At 44.0% G+C, this 15,699-nt stretch overlaps 1 long non-coding RNA gene across 1 annotated transcript; it reads left to right on the forward strand.

Moving 5' to 3' along the window:
- The first annotated feature begins 12,678 nt into the window (after window positions 1-12,678).
- Window positions 12,679-13,329, forward strand: LOC127004301 (uncharacterized). The gene is made up of 2 exons (XR_007757744.1): window positions 12,679-13,026; window positions 13,082-13,329. It is a non-coding gene; the product is annotated as an uncharacterized LOC127004301 (long non-coding RNA).
- The last annotated feature ends 2,370 nt before the right edge of the window (window positions 13,330-15,699 follow it).

The raw sequence follows: 15,699 nt of genomic DNA on the forward strand, positions 1-15,699 counted from the left end.
ATAGAAAGAGAGGCAATATTGCGGCGGAATTTAAGAGGTAGAAGACTATCAGTATGAGGAGGAGAGCTGATGAGACGAAGAGCCTTTGCCTCCACTCTGTCCAGAAGAGCTGTGTGAGTGGAGCCCCCCCACACATGAGATGCATACTCCATACGAGGGCGGACAAGGCCTGTATATGGACAGCAACTGTGCAGGGGAGAAGAACTGGCGGAGACGGTACAGAACGCCCAGCCTCGAGGAAGCTGATTTAGTAAGAGATGAGATATGAAGTTTCCAGTTGAGATTTTGAGTTAAGGATAGACCGAGGATGTTTAGTGTTGAGGAAGGTGATAGCTGGGTGTTGTCAAAGAATAGGGGATAGTTGTTTGGAAGATTGTGTCGAGTGGATAGGTGGAGAAACTGTGTTTTTGAGGCGTTGAAGGACACCAGGTTCTTCTTGCCCCAATCGGAAATAATAGTAAGGTCTGAGGCTAAGCGTTCTGCAGCCTCCAGCCTTGAGTCGTTAAGTTCCTGAAGGGTGGGTCTTCTATTAAAAGAAGTTGAATAATGCAGAGTGGAATCATCGGCGTAGGAATGGATAGGACAGTTCGTTTTGGAAAGAAGATCATCAATGAACAACAGAAAAAGAGTGGGAGATAGGACAGAACCCTGTGGGACACCACTGTTAATAGATTTAGGGAAGAACAGTGACCGTCTACCACGGCAGAAATAGAACGGTCAGAAAGGAAACTGGAGATAAAGGTACAGAGAAGGATAGAAACCGTAGGAGGGTAGTTTAGAAAGCAAAGATTTGTGCCAGACCCTATCAAAAGCTTTTGATATGTCCAGCGCAATAGCAAAGTTTCACCGAAACGGCTAAGAGGATGACCAAGAGTCAGTTAAGAAGGCTAGAGATCACCAGTAGAACGCCCCTTGCGGAACCCATACTGGCGATCAGATAGAAGGTCAGAAGTGGAAAGGTGCTTTTGAATCTTACGGTTAAGGATTGATTCAAAAGCTTTAGATAGACAAGAAAGTAAAGCAATAGGACGGTAGTTTGAGGGATTGGAGCGGTCACCCTTCTTAGGTACAGGCTGTGTGAAGGCATACTTCCAGCAAGAAGGAAAGGTAGATGTTGACAGGCAGAGGCGAAAGAGTTTGACCAGGCAGGGTGACAGCACGGAGGCACAGTTTTAAGGACAATAGGAGGCACTCCATCAGGTCCATAAGACTTCTGAGGATTGAGGCCAGAGGGCATAGAAAACATCATTTTGAAGAATCTTTATAACAGGCATAAAGGAGTCAGAGGGGGGATGAGTAGGAGGAATATGCCCAGAATCGTCCAGAGTGGAGTTTTTAGAAAAAGTTTGAGAGAAGAGTTCAGCCTTAGAGATAGATGAGACGGCAGTGTTGCCGTCAGGACTGAGAAGTGGAGGGAAATATGAAGAAGTGAAGTTGGAGGAGATGTTTTGGCTAGATGCCAGAAGTCACGGGAAGAGTTAGAAAGCAAGGTTTTGACATTTTCTATTAATGAAAGAATTTTGGTTAGTCGGAGAATAGATTTGGCACGATTTCGGGCAGAAATGTAAAGTTCATAATTAGCATTAGTTTGAAGGCTCTGGTATCTTTTGTGAGCTACCTCTCTATCATTGACAGCACGAGAACAAGCGTGATTAAACCAAGGCTTTTTAGCGTGAGGAGTAGAGAAAGAACGAGGAATGTATGCCTCCATTCCAGAGACAATCACCTCTGTGATGCGCTGAGCACACACAGAGGGGCTCTATCCTGGAAGCAATAATCATTCCACGGGAAATCGGAAAAGTACATCCTCAGGTCGTCCCACCGAGCTGAAGCAAAATGCCAGAAGCATCGCCTCTTCGGTGGGTCCAGAGGATGTACAGGAGCGATAGGACAGGATGCAGAAATAAGATTGTGATCGGAGGAGCCCAACGGAGAGAACAGTTTGACAGAATAAGCAGAAGGGTTTGAGGTAAGGAAGAGGTCTAGAATGTTGGGCCGATCTCCAAGACGGTCAGGAATACGTGTAGGGTGCTGGACCAACTGCTCTAGGTCGTTGAGGATAGCAAAGTTGTAGGCTTGTTCACCAGGATGGTCAGTGAAAGAGGATGAAAGCCAAAGCTGGTGGTGAACATTGAAATCTCCTAGGATGGAGATTTCAGCGAAGGAGAGTGGGTCAAGATGTGCTCCACTTTAGAATTCAAATAGTCAAAGAATTTTACATAGTTGGTAGAGTTAGGTGAGAGATAAACAGCACAGATGTATTTAGTAATAGAATGACAGTGAAGTCTTAACCAGATGGTGGAAAATTCAGAAGAGTCAAGGTCGTGGGCACGAGAAGTGATGTCGTTGCGCACGTAGGCGCAACATCCAGCTTTGGATTGAAATTTAGGATAGAGATAGTAGGAGGAACAGAGTAGAGATTGCTGTCAGTAGCCTAAGAAACCTGTGTTTCAGTAAGGAAGAGAAGGTGAGGTTTAGAGGAGGAGAGATGATGTTCCACAGAATGAAAATTAGAGCGAAGACCGCGAATGTTGCAGAAATTGAGAAGAAAGAGGTTCGAGGAGTTATCAAGACACCTCTCGGGTCGGCAGCCAGAAGGGAGTCCTCCTGGGGAATTTGTGGTCCCCAGGCGGGGACTCCGAGGCATTAATTGAGCCATTTTGAATTTTGAATTTTGGAAAAAGGTGTATATGTTATGTGAATGTAGTGTGGTGTGGATAGAGAGGATCTGTCTTTAGAGAGCATGCTGAACTACTCTCCGGTGTTGGTGAGACAATAGGGAAACGGTTAGTGAGGACATGGGAAGGGACTTTGGAGGCTTCAGCTCCTTCTCACCTCCATATATACCTCACCAGGAGTGCTTGCGCCCGTTCGGTAGGTGTCTTCCTACCTACTATATATATATATATATATATATATATATATATATATATATATATATATATATATATATATATATATATATATATATATATATATATATATATATACATTGGGAAAATAAAAGTGTGGCATGTCTACACATACGTCTTCGGTGAAGTGAAGCTACTGCATATATATATATATATATATATATATATATATATATAAATAAATATATATATATATATATATATATATATATATATATATATATATATATATATATTTATTTATATATCTATCTATATATATATATATATATATATATATGTATATATATATACACACACATGTGTGTGTGTGTGTGTGTGTGTGTGTGTGTGTGTGTGTGTGTGTGTGTGTGTGTGTGTGTGTGTGTGTGTGTGTGTGTGTGTGTGTGTGTGTGTGTGTGTGTGTGGGTGGGTGTGTGGGTGGGTGGATGGGTGTGGGTGGGTGTGTGGGTGTGGGTGTGGGTGAGGGTATGTGTCCAAAAATAGATTAATATTAAAAGGATCTCTCGCTGTACTCACTCAATGTGGAGGGTTTCCAATCAGCGCGTTCTCCCGGTCATGATGCTTATTTGGACCACAGACGTGGTCACTGGTCACGGGTCTGGAAAGAAAATAGAGACGCGTTCAGAGCGGGGTGGAGAGATCGAGGTCTGGTATCACTATGATGGAAAAGAAAAAAAATGCAAATGGGTGAGAAAACAGACAAACGTATCAAATATAATGAAGAAAATTATAATCAAGAAATGGTAATGGTCAGGGCACATATGTAGGAGGACAACAAATGGATGCAAAGAGAAATACAATGGGAAATATCTAATGTAAAGAGACCCAATCGGAGGCTGTTCAGTAAATGGTGTGGTGAAATTTTAATTTTTATGCAACGTTTACATCGATATAGAAAATTCAAGGCACAGATCGGGAACAAATGGAAACTTTTAGGAGGCCCATTTCCTACACTGGAATGGTAAAAGCTGATAATGATCAGATAGATAGATAGATAGATAGATAGATAGATAGATAGATAGATAGATAGATAGAGATAGGTATATAGATAGATAGACAGATAGATAGATAGATACAGACAGATAGATATAGATTGATATATATAGATAGATATTGATTGATAGATAGATAGATTGATAGATATAGACAGGTGTGTGTGTGTGTGTGTGTGTGTGTGTGTGTGTGTGTGTGTGTGTGTGTGTGTGTGTGTGTGTGTGTGTGTGTGTGTGTGTGTTTGTGTGTGTGGAGACGAAATCCCCTTAGGGCCAAATACAACCCGGAAAAAGAAAAACTCCCGCGGACAAAATCCCTCAAGGGAAATACTCGTGCGGGTCGTGTCCATCCTTCAAGTCTCTTATGCAACTTTTACAGATAATTTTTTTTTTCCTTGCTATGCTACACTTCCACACCGGGGAAAACATTGTATTTGACTTATGTTCAGATCAGATAGCCGAGAGGAATAAACTTTGAAAATTATTAAATATCTATAGAATTGCATGAATGTTCTTAAACTTATTTCACACAGGACGAAAGGAAAACGAAGCATAAATAAAGTTTTTCGTTTCCGTTTAACCCGGTAGCTACGGGGATCATGTTTTTAATGGTCCATCTAAGCGAGAAAAATGAGAAAAAATTATCACTCACACAAATCATTTCATAATATATATCAAAGCATGTGTGATCAGTTTATGTATCATCTATTTTGGGGGCTTTATATCATGGCACAAATTTAGCTCATCGCTGCTACACGGTAAAGCCACAGATTTGGCCCGTCGCTGCTACCGGGAGCTTAGGGAGTGTTCATGCTCCAAAAAGGATGTGTAATGTGACGTATTGCTGCTCTAAGGTCACCTCGGCACCCCAAACACCTTCTGGTAGCGCATCCAAACAAGCACGTGAGCCCAGAACCAGACGAAGCGTAAAAACAATCCATCTCTCCTTTCGAACCTGTGGAATCAGATACTGAAAATTTTGATTCCGACTCCGACTCCATGAAATTTTAAGGTTGCAACTCCGACTCCGATTCCGATTCAGACTCCACCCCAACCCCACTTCCCCTCTTCTGCAGTACAGTGGTAGGCAAATCAAACCCTGACATACCACACCACACCATACCCAGCCACACAATATCACACGTATCGTAAAGTCAGAGTAGGAGATATTTTTACCAACTCCGACTCCGACTCCGGCCAAAAGTAGACGACTCCGACTCCACACCGCTCTTCTTAATGGTGCACGGTTCCTCGGCATCCTCCCCCTGATGGCGCCTGCAGGAAGTGGGCTCAGAGATGACAACCACCTCGCCATCACACAGCGCGAGGGACGTCCAGCGGCTGTCATTATTTTTAACAGTAAAGGAAGCAGCTCAAGGGCAAAAATAAATGGGAAAAAAAGGTTCTCTAATCACTATAAAAGAAAGTATAGATGAATGGCCAGGAGAGAGGCCATACTGCTGATTCGGTATAACAGGTCAGCAAGATTTGGTTTACCTGACATATGTATTCGCTGTATGTGTGGAGGTGAGATGAGGGTGTGTTTAAGACGAAAAGAAGAGACAGAGAGAGGGAGGGAGGGAGGGAGAAATCTAAGAAAGGTCAAAAGGAGAGCTCGTCATGTAGATTTGGTTTGCTCACACGTATTCGCTGTATGTGTGGAGGTGAGACTGGGTAGGGGGTGAGGGGGGTGATGTTGAAGAAAGAGAGGTAGAGAAGGGAGGGAGTGATAAGAAGTCTGAGAAAGGTGAAGAGGAGAGTCAAGTAAGAAGGCGTAAAAGGGGAGGGGTAATGAAATCGTGAAGAGGAAGGTCAGGTCACTCGAGGAAGAGGAGGAGGAAGGGTGGAGGCATGGAGGGTGGAGGTGTGTGCAGAGGTGGAGGAAGAGGAGGAGGTGGACGGCTAGAAGGGTGAGCAGAGGTGTTAGAGGAAAGAGGCAATATATCAGGTGTCAACATGTTTTCCTCCCGCCCCAGGTGAGGTAATTAAGGCTGAGAGGCCACTTCCTCTTTCCACGACATTTGACGTTAAAAAAAAAAAGTTGGAGGAGAAACACAGCTCATGAGATCCGTGCGAAGTAACAGAAACAAAAAGAAACACGTATTCCTTTTCTTTTTATAGTCTTTTACGTCATTATTAAAGGGATGAAGGTGACTGAAAGTGACTCGTGTGAAGTTCCTATACTGATAACGAGTAAACTGCTGAAGGATAACTGTCTTGTAAGTTATTTTTTTACTATTCCTTTTCCATCAAGAGGATCAACGTGGATGGCTTTCGTGAGGTCTTCAAAAGGTCACTCATAAGGCCTAGAGAGCTACCAAGCGTCTTGTTAGTGTTTAAAGGTTGAATGGCTTGTAGTAAATTATTTCCTCAATATTCTTTTATTATGCCGTTATCAACAGAAGAGGATCAACGTGGATGGCTTTCGTGATGTCTTTAGAAGTCCCTCTTAAGGCCCAGAGAGCTACCAAGCGACTGTAGTGATGGTGTGTACAAGTGTTTGGAGGAGGGATGAATAGATGTCTTGCTGTAGGAGTGACGAATGGATGCCAGTCGAGTTTGATGGATAAGAATTGATTACCCCTCGCTCAGACCAGCTGCTTCTCATCTCTCTCTCTCTCTCTCTCTCTCTCTCTCTCTCTCTCTCTCTCTCTCTCTCTCTCTCTCTCTCTCTCTCTCTCTCTCTCTCTCTCTCTCTCTCTCTCTCTTTTCGTGTGCGAGTATCAACTTTAAACACAATATTCCGTTTCTTCTAGTATTGTATGGTGTTTTAGTGTATGTCTATAACAGTCTGCATTCTTTGAGATGAATTTAAATATCAGTGAAGAGTTAGGCCCCGTTCATACGACAACCCAGCGATTTTTAGGCCCCCGTCACACATCCGGCGATAGTTTCTAGACCGCCTTCCGACCATGTGCGACCCTTTCACATCAATATTTCACACCATAGACCTAGTATGCCCTGAGTCGCTGAGTTGTCGTGGCCCAGAGACGGCACAGTGTGAACGGGGCTAAAGACCGTAAAGATGAGTTCAAATATTAGTGAAGTAAGAGGCAAGCTCGCGAGAAAGGTTATATAGACGTAATTAAATGGAAGCTTAATTAACCCGTTTCGGTACTCTACTAAGCGTGTTCTTGTAAGTCAAAGGCATACGTTCGTCTACCACGCACTGAAGATGATGATACAAAAACTCATGGAGCCTCTAAGTCCAAAAATATCCCTTATCTCAAATACAGCAAGAAAATAGGACACAGGTACGATTCTCCACCTCCAGCTCCTCCTCCTCCTTCTCCTCTTCCTCCTCCTCCTGCGTCCTCGCCTGCAGCAACATCGCTCCTCATGCATGCACCTCCTGATGGAAAACTGAACACGAGATCTTGTCGCCGCCTCGCCTCCCTTGTCCCCTCCCACCCACACCCCTTCCCCTCCCCCCAGCTGTTTGTTGCCTGCCCTTCCTGACCGTGCCAACCGTGAACACCGAACTCGTCCTGCCATACTAATGAGGTAGTCTTTCACTCCTATGGTAAATACAGATAGACAGATAAATAGATACAAAGAGATATATACACACACACACACACACACACACACACACACACACACACACACACACACACACACACACACGCACACGCCAGTGCCCACAGATCGACGATAAAGAGCACTTGCTCATGTCGGGAGGGTATCTGCTGGCGATTACGAGTCCAGCACGTGATCAGGCCGTGGTGAGTTACACAGAGGCCGGAAGAAGGAAAAGAAAATGGGGCATCACAGTTACGGCCGCAATTTTTCCTTCGATAACAGGAATCTCCATAATCTCTTTTCCCATGAATATAAATTTCCTCTGAGGCAACTCCTCCGCCTGTCATATGGCCTTTGCAGTTCGATTTTGTTACGAGTAAAAAAAGGGAAAAGAAAAAGGCGGCGACGGGACGGGACGGGACGGGACGCCGAGTTAGCACAGACTTGGTGATATTTTTCTATGGTGTGTTGGCGTGGTACGGGAAGGCGTGGTGTGGGCTGGTGAAGCGTGGTATGGGAAGGCGTGGGGCGTGATAGCGTGGTATGGGAAGGCGTGGGGCGTGATAGCGTGGTATGGGAAGGACGGTGTAGTGTGGTGTGGTGTGGCGTGTGGGCGTGGTATGGGAAGGCATGGGGTGGGCTGGTGACGGTGTGGTACGTGAAGGCGTGGGTTGGTATAGCGTAAAGGCGTGGTATGGTCAGGCGTGCACATGGGGTGGAGTGGCATGATGGGCGTGGTATGGGAAGGCGTAGAGCGGGCTTGGAGTGAGGCGTGGCGGCGACATCACAGTGATTCATAACAATCATCGTAAAACAAAGGCGAGGCTGTAAACACCTGAACATTAATTAGAGCCGACGACAACACACCTTTAGGAACCCCAACCTGAGCCACGCGTCCCCGGCAAAGGCTAAGACGCCGCGCCCCGCATCGGCAAAGTCTTGAGGCCAACGCTCTGAGTCAGGGGCCATATTCTTAAACATTTCGGCGCCCCAGCACATATAATTGACAAGGTTTTCGTAGGCGATTTTTTGGCGTTTCCAGTAGTCGTTTGATGACCCTAGTGATAGTTTGACCCTACTTCTGTACCATGAACCTAAAACGACACTAATGAGAACCCGACTGATATCTTTTTTGGCCTTTGGAAATAGCAGACGTGAGAGGCGGAAGTATCCAAGAATACCAACCCAGAACTGGAATAAAAGAAAATGAGATGGGCGAATGTACAGGAAACGAGCAACGCGTCTTCCCTCTCTAATGTCTGCAATATTTTCTTTCTTTCATTTTTTCTTATTTTTCCTGTCTATACATTCATTTTCTCGTAGCTGTCTGCCCCCACACCCTGAGCCCCCGTGCAAGACCCTCGCCATGGCCATTACACCGCGCCCTGCCCTGACCACGCCTTCAAGCTGACACGCCGTATAGAAATTCTCGCCTACGTATGTTTCGTCTGTAGCGGCTCATTGTTTTAAGGTCAGGTTTTCTATTCGTCTAGTGACAAGTAGCACAAGCGGCCACAATAAAGCGTGTAGACTATCCAGTACTAATTAACCATTTTGACCGGCATTCTTAACATTTTGATATTCTTGACATTTTTGACTTTTGACATTTTAACTAGCCATGATTACAGATGTGAACCTTGATATAGCATTATTATCAAAAGAATCGTATATCTGTTATGAGTGAGGCAATTCCTGTTAGCTAGACTATCAGGTAGTGCTGGAATATTTAAAGCTCTGGGCCTGTGTAATGCGTTAATTGAGTTTGGTAGAATGCTATTTCCTCCGAGCGTCAATTACCACATAATGTACGTATATAACTCTGTGCTGCGGAATAACATAATTCATCCTTGATATTAAGAGTGAGTAGTCTACATCAAGGAACGTCAGGAGGTGAAGCTGATTTGCAGTTCCGTAAAAAGAGAGAGAATATTGCAATGCATCCAGTAAAATAAACAGAGGACGAAGCAAGACCAGCAGGAGTGATAATTTTAATGATAATTATGGTAATAATAACAATGATAATAATAATAATAATAATAATAATAATAATAATAATAATAATAATAATAATAATAATAATAATAATAATAATAATAATAACAATAATGACACCAATAATAAACCAGAGCGTCGTCAACCGTCTCAACAATAAAAGCAACTTCATCAAAAAACACCACCTGCTCGCATAATAAAACACCTACAACAATGGCTATTAGTAATCCAACACAAGAGAGTCACGCGCCGAAGGTGATTCACGGACGCTACAAAAATACCTGCCCGCCGGTGCACACAAGACACAGGTGAATAGGGAGCCAGGTGGGTAGGGTGACAGGTGGGTAGGGTGACAGGTGGGTAGGGTGCCTGGTGGGTAGGGTGCCTGGTGGGTAGGGTGCCTGGTGGGTAGGGTGCCTGGTGGGTAGGGTGTCAGGTGGGTAGGGAGCATGCAGGTGGTCGATGCGTACAGGTGGCACGGATGTCAACCCAACAACAAGAAGTACAACGACGACGACAATGATAGCAACTCCACCCACTCACTTACTCAAGTCACAAGGGATGCAATCGTGTGTGTGTGTGTGTGTGTGTGTGTGTGTGTGTGTGTGTGTGTGTGTGTGTGTGTGTGTGTGTGTGCTTTCGAAACCAGATCACATCGGATATCGGCTATAAGAGATGAATACCAATTTAATAAAGGTAAAATCACTGGTCTCCTTGGCCCCCTTTTCTCTGACCCCGTCCCGCTGCTGCTGATGATGATGATGATGCTCCTGACACAATAACGCATGAGGAACAACACAATCGTCTGTCGTATGAGATCATTCTGCCATCCGGAGCGTCCACTTGACACACTTTCATTACATTACATTCGACTATAACGTGTCACACCAGCGTCTCTACTAACCTTCTTCCTCCTCCTCCTCCTCCTCTGCTTCTCTTTCCTCCTCTGCTTCTCTTTCCTCCTCCTCTTCCTCCTCCTCTTCCTCCCCCTCCTCCTCCTCCTCCTCGAACAGAAGTCTTCACGTCGTATCAGCTCGAGGTGGATGTTTCAGATCTCATAAACCGGTCAGATTACAGCAATATAGTGTGAAGGAGAGTTTCATCTCGCTCAAGGGGAACAGGTGCTCCTTCCTGCCAGACGCGTCTCGAGAAATGACCGAAGATTGCAGCCGTAACAAATAGAAAAAAAAAAGAATGACCAAAGATTGCAACCGTAACAAATAGAAAACAAGAAAAAAAGAAGAATGACCGAAGATTGCAGCCGTAACAAATAGAAGAAGAAAAAAGAATCACCAAAGATTGCAACCGTAACAAATAGAAAAAAAGAAAAAAAGAAGAATGACTGAAGATTGTAGCCGTATCAAATAAAAAAAAAAAGAATGACCAAAGATTGCAACCGTAACAAATAAAAAAAAGGAAGAATAACAGACTTAAGATTGCAGCCGTAACAAACAGAAAACAAGGAGAAGAAAAGGAAGCAGGAAAGAAGGTGTATTTGTGACGACGACAATAACACTGTCTTTTGAAATCCTGTGAATGAAAAATGACAAACAAAAGGGGTCGTTTTTAAGAGCTATACGCTATTCGTTGATACAAAAAAACACAGTGCCATACTACAAAAGCCTACAATGGGAATATGGAAGAAAAAAAATATGAAATAGCTAATCAGAGAATATGAAATAACATGACTGAAAACTTGATGTGATGATTCAAATATCGTACAATAGATGCACATGTATATAGCCATACATATAAGCATAAGAATACGATGTCAAAGAGAGACATACCAACAGAAGCCGAAGGAGGAAGACTATATTGAGGATTTTCCTATGGCTCTTCACACAGACAGCTACTATACGTGTGTCTTGGGTAGGCTATATGGCAATTCGCATAGTAATCAATAGCCTCTCATTAAAGAGAAACTATCCATATCAGACCCTATGACATACCGTTTTTCGCAAATTTCTTTCAAACGAAGACTCGGATCAGCATGGGACTTTGGCACAGATTGTTTCACACACTCCGCTAATTTTTGACGCTATTGTGCAATGCCAGATGCGGTTAATTATTGTGTTTACTCATGACTGTGATGGCAAAACCTGCGTGAGCCATTTACACATTCGAACAGGTGAGGCGTGACGTATTTGTGACGTGTATCCACCACCTACCTCCACCCCTGGCTTCCCCCTACACGGTATGTCATAGGGTCTGATATGGATAGTAGTTTGTTGGAAGTGTATTTGTGTGTGTGTCTGGAGGGGGGGGGGGGGGGGATACTGTTATAATTCAATCTTCGTCTTTCTTTTATCTGATTTTTCCCATTTACTCCGTCTCTTCCATTCTCTCTATAATATTCCGTTCCTCTCTGTCATAGTGCCAGTTACATGGAGTCGTCATCGATGCCAAGTGGTAGTTTAAAGTCATTAAAGTCACGGGCTGAATTACCTGTTCCCCTTCTCTCAATTCCTCAGGTTCATATTATTAAAAGTATCGGGCTCCCACTAGTACAGTTTCCCAAGGTCAGAGAGAAAATTAACCGGGTTTACATGTGTGTTTTTTTCCCCGTACTTGGTGCAAAAGTCGTGTAATACTATCAATGAGATTACAAAACAGTCCATGAAAATTCCAGTAACTTCTATGAGAGGCGTTTCAAACAAGCAAACTGAGGTGGCGATACATTAATAAACGCGGGGCACCTCTACAGCTGCTTTACAAGGTTCACTGCCCGAGTACGAGACTGAGTCGAACCAACGCATCGAGACGAAGCAGACGTCCGTGCCGGAGACAGTCTGCTGGTTCTCTTCACCATATATTGGCCACTAAATATTTGTTCATGTATTTGATTTTATTTGACTGTCATTGTTCTTGATGTGACGTGGTTCATGTTGTTTGTTACACCTCAGTTACTCATCTGTATGTTCATTTCGTGCTCCACAGCTTACACTTTGTTTTGTTGTTATATTAGTATCGCTGCAGCCTGCCCCAACTCCCTGCATCATGTCCATTAACAGCTTAGGTTATAACAATAGGTGTGTGCTCTAGTTGCTACTGCTGTTGTGTACACCTTAGATCGTGTGTGTGTGTGTGTGTGTGTGTGTGTGTGTGTGTGTGTGTGTGTCATTTTCGTTTTCTCTGAATCAAAGCTTCATTCGATAAATTAGTTTCCACTTAGTCATTTCTCATTCGTTCATTAAATTTCATGAAAACTTTAAGGTTTATTTTGACAGTTTATGTTGACATTCATTTAGATACTCGGATAATATTCAGGAGGTATGGGCTCTCTCTACCGCCGTTAATACTCACGTTTTCTGCATTATTTCTGTATCAGTATATAGTGTAGACCCTGTTCACTTCCGGAAACCATAAAAAATAAAAATAAAAAATACAAAAAAAAAATTATTCCTGGACCCCGAGAGACATACACCCTCCCTTTATCACATACCGCGCATGACTGATTGTCGCAGAAGCAGTGCCACGGCCTCGGGCTGGTTTGCCGTTAAGCAGTACGTAAGTAGTGTTCAACGTACACCAGTCGGGACAATTAGGATAGGTTAGGTTAGGTTAGGTTAGGTTAGGTTAGGTTAGGTTAGGTTAGGTTAGGTTAGGTTAGGTTAGGTTAGGTTAGGTTAGGTTAGGATAGGTTAGGTTAGGTTAGGATAGGTTAGGTTAGGTTAGGTTAGGCACAAACTATTTTTTTCTGGGTAATTTGTGGTGTTTTTTTCATGTGGAGATGGTTTTTTTCCGGAAATATTAGGATTGTGACTTGATCAAGAAAATTGAAATAGCCCCTTTCCTAATAGTTTCCGGAAAAAAAGACTATCTCCACTTGAAAAAGCACCACATTTTACCTAGAAAAAAATAGTTTGTGCCTGGAAATTCGAGAGCCCACATCTCCTGAATTATTACCAGATACTCTCCCTGCCTGACGTGCCCAGACACACCTGCCGTCGGGTGTGGCGAACTTTGGACGGTGTGTGTGTGTGTGTGTGTGTGTGTGTGTGTGTGTGTGTGTGACAGTCTCTCTCTCTCTCTCTCTCTCTCTCTCTCAGCCCGCACCACCGTCCGCCGGGGCTCCATAACCTGAGAGTATGTGCTCGTAACTCACTCCGACGCACTCGTTCCCCCTAAAAGGCATTACGCAGCCGCTGCTTTAGTGCCGTGTAAAGGCGTATCACAGTCAGGAGTGAAATGTCTACGTCGCCCTGAACCCCCCACCCCCACCCCATGGGGTCACTACGCCATCCTAGAACAGAACCTCGTATATATGAGGCCTCCCCAGTTTTCCATTTGGGAATGTATCAGCTAGCAGTGGGATCCTGCCACTGAGAAGATGGCCCCTGACAAAAGCCAGGGACCTGCACTACTCAAGGATTCTAGACTCCTTGGGTCCACCGAACTGGGACCGCGGATCACTGAGGCAGTGCCCCTACTTTGAGAAGAAGTATATGGTGGCGTATAATAATGCATTATCTGAATAAGCTATCATTTAATTCTGCGTATCACTGGTACATCGATTTAACAACAAAAACCTCAAAACACTTTTTTTTTGTGAATCACTGGGCTTAACTAAACTAAAACACAAAGAACCATCAACTAACATGCACATGCTGTTTCGTGTGTTACAAAATATATTAAATTTATAACATAACCAATATAAGTTGATTTCAATAGACAGCAAAGCTTTCTAATTCACCATGCCGAAAGCTGAACAGTAGTCAAGAGATACGAGTCGATTCATGTCCCGAGTAACCCGTAGGTCATGAATTAAAGTAGAAGAGCACCACAAATACTCCAGCCATTACTAAAGCCAAACTAGTCTGAAGAGTCGTTTGGTCAGCAAACTTTTACAAATTTTTGATAGTAGGCTATACCTAAGAGTAATCTCGCTAAACTAGTAAACTATCGCCACAATGGATAGAAAAATATCACCACTGAAATAGTAAGCTATGGTAGCTGAAATAAATAATCTACGAACTTGAAGCGAGGGGCCGAGGAGGCAGCCGCAGCCAGGGAGCAAGACGAGCAGGAGTGGCGAGCGGCCAAACCACCCGAGTCATTGGTTCGGACCCGCGCGTGTTATTAGAACTCGATTATCAGATTTTTATTTTCTGCATTTGTCTTACATTAAGATGCGTACAAAGCGTCCTGAAATATGATGACTCGATCTCTATTCTCAAAATTATGAAAAATTTCCTATGAAAATTAAAATGAACCTAAAACGAAGCAAACTCACGTTGTCTATGGGCGAGTTCATTATAAAGGGGTCCTCCGGACTGGACTTCCCCACCCCCCACCATAACAAGAGGTTATCACGTGACGGTAGACTCCGCGGGAGCTGACGCACCGAATGAAAATAAAAATGGTGGACTACAACATCCAGAACCCTGCGGTTTATCCAAGGAGACTATAGTTTCCTTGAGATCATCCTAGACAAACCTGCAGGCGATCCCTTACGAGGAGCAAAAGCAATCATCGCAGAACAGGGCACTCGTAGGAGGTGGTGGACGGATGCAGGAGGAAGAGGCCTGTGAGGGTGAAGGATTGCGTGGAGGTGCTAGTATAGTGCCCCACTACTTATCATCATTACATTCGGCTATTTTCATTTAATTACTTGAGTTACTTATTCTACAAGGACAGTACTACTTACCGCATTGCTGTTGGTGAAGGTGGGCGCCACAAATTGTCAGGAAGTACCAGTCACACTTCCAACACTGGCAGAAGACGGGGAGCGGGTCCTTCCGCACACCACCTCCCAGGCTGACAGGCACACGCAGCCATGTGGCTGTCTTCACTTCGTCTTGGATGAACAAAGATCCGTGCTCGACGCAGACTCTCGATTACAACCACTGTGCGCGGCGCGGCGCGGCACACGTGACGCCGCTGCCGACGCTGCCCTCACAGGCCCTGCTCGCACCTGCTGAGTCGGTGGCACATACTTTCAGTTGCCTGGAACTAAATACGTGAAAAAAAAAATACACAGGTTCTAAAAAGACCGTATCAACATTATTTTATCAATTATTTTGAATCATTGTTTATTGGACCGTATTGGCTATACAGGCAGCGCCACATGTGGCTACTCAACTCCAAGCTGTACTTTCCATAGAGTTCAAGTTAGAGACTAGAGTGCGTCTGAGGCTGTCTCTGAGATACAGCCATGGTGCCGCCATCGCTCCAAGCCGAGGATTGCACACGTACACTCCTACCCGATTTCAGTTTTTCTCCATGTCAATTAGTAGTGACAGGAAATCGGGTATAATTAATTAAAGTGTGTGCAGTCG

The sequence above is a fragment of the Eriocheir sinensis genome, chromosome 27 (assembly GCF_024679095.1).
Source record: "Eriocheir sinensis breed Jianghai 21 chromosome 27, ASM2467909v1, whole genome shotgun sequence".
Lineage (NCBI taxonomy): Eukaryota > Metazoa > Arthropoda > Malacostraca > Decapoda > Varunidae > Eriocheir > Eriocheir sinensis.